This window comes from Apium graveolens, chromosome 8, assembly GCF_009905375.1.
Source record: "Apium graveolens cultivar Ventura chromosome 8, ASM990537v1, whole genome shotgun sequence".
Lineage (NCBI taxonomy): Eukaryota > Viridiplantae > Streptophyta > Magnoliopsida > Apiales > Apiaceae > Apium > Apium graveolens.
The window spans coordinates 129527069-129528970 of NC_133654.1; the positions used below are offsets into that span (position 1 = coordinate 129527069).

The 1902-nt window shown below is 40.3% G+C and overlaps 1 non-coding gene across 1 annotated transcript; it reads right to left on the minus strand.

Annotated features, from left to right (window-relative positions):
* Positions 1–779: 779 nt before the first annotated feature.
* On the minus strand, positions 780–886 carry LOC141682161 (small nucleolar RNA R71). Its single transcript, XR_012559562.1, has one exon. It is a non-coding gene; the product is annotated as a small nucleolar RNA R71 (small nucleolar RNA).
* Positions 887–1902: the final 1016 nt, after the last annotated feature.

Genomic DNA, 1902 nt, shown 5'->3' on the forward strand with positions numbered 1-1902 from the left:
TTCTTTATGGAATACTAATACGATCTTAGAATTTCCATAACAGTACTCCTATATATCGTGGTCTGATAATTTTTTCTTAATCAGCATTGTCAGTAAAAGTTACTATTCATCCGGGTTTTAAAAATTTCCAAAAATTGGGGTTATTACAGTTTATGTATTTATCATCAGTGATCGTTAAAGTTCATTGACTCGTACATTGTTACTACTCTTTTTCTTATCATATTTCAGGTAATCTAGCGATCGTTTATGCAAACACGTTCGCGAGTTCGTAGGAGACTTCTGGATAAAGACGAGGAAGAAGTTGTAGTGGAGCAAAAGGAAGATTTTGAGGACGAAGAAAAAGTAGTAGAATAAGAGAAAATCGAAGAACCACCTTTATTATAGATGGGAGATCAAGCAGATAATACTAAGGCTTTGATGGACTATTATAAGCCTAAGATCAATGATATTCAGTCAAGCATCATCAGGCCAGCCATCACGGCTAACACTTTTGAGATCAAGTCGAGCACGATTCAGATGATACATAAATCAGTTCAGTTTGGGGGTTCTCCTACTGAAGACCCCAACATGCACATCAGAGATTTCATCGAAATTTGCGACACTTTCAAGTTCAACGATGTGTCTGAAGATGCTATCAAGCTGTGACTATTACCGTTCTCTTTAAGGGACAAAGCGAAGTGTTGGTTACATTCTCTACCACCAGTGTCGTGTCGATAACCAAATGGGAGGATCTTGCTCAAAAGTTTCTCACTAAATTCTTTCCAACGGTGAAGACTGCTGTAATCAGGAATGCTCTTACTCAGTTTGCTCAGCAAACTGGTGAATCTCTGTGTGAGGCTTATGATCGATATAAGGAGATGCTAAGGAAGTGCCCACACCATGGCTTACCTGATTGGATGATTATCAACTGTTTCTACAATGGTTTAGGTGCACAATCTAGACATATGCTCGATGCAGCATCTGGTGGAGCCTTATGGGCTAAAAGCTACAATGAAGCTTATGAGTTGATCGAGCTAATGACAACTAATGAATACCAGAATCCTACGCAAAGAATGTTGTAAGAAAAGGTAGCAGGAATTCTGGAAGTGGATCAAGCTACTGCTATAGCTGCTCAACTTCAAGCTTTGATGATGAAAGTGGACTTTTTTCCTAATTATGGAGTTAATCAGATCACTAGTGTTTTTGAGCTTTGTACGGGGCACATGAAACTTTGCAGTGTGCTATTTCTAGTGAATCAGCTCAATTTGTGAGCAACTTTCAGATATCACAACAGCAAGCTCCAACCACTTATCATCCAAATAACCGCAATCATCCTAACTTCAGCTGGAGCAACAATCAGGATGCGGTGCAACAATCTTATCAGCCATATACAGCAAGGCAGTATAACCCTCCTAGTTTTCAGCAACTGCAGTATGCCCCGAAGCAACAACTTCAACTTCAGCAGTTACCTCAAGCTAATGAAAAATCTGAATTGGAGGAGTTGAGGCTCATGTGTAAGAGCCAAGCTGTTTCTATAAAGCCCTTGGAGAATCAGATTGGGAAAATTGCTAATGCATTACTAAATCGTCAACCTGGCATGCTTCCGAGAAATACTGAAGTGCCAGGAAAGAAGAAAGCTCAGGAGCATGTTCAAGCAATCACGTTGAGGTCTGGTAAGGTTGCAAATCCTGAACAAGCTAAGACTCCAGATTCTGAAGTGGAGGCTGATGAAGAAGAAGTGCAGAAGGAAGCAGAAGTGGAACCAAGGAAGACTACTATTGAGTACACTCTGCCTGAGGGTAATACAGGGGAGAAACAAATCTATCCTCCACCTCCTTTTCCTAAGAGGCTGTAGAAGAAGAAACTGGATAAGCAGTTTGCAAAGTTTCTGGAGGTGTTCAAGAAACTTCACATCTACATACC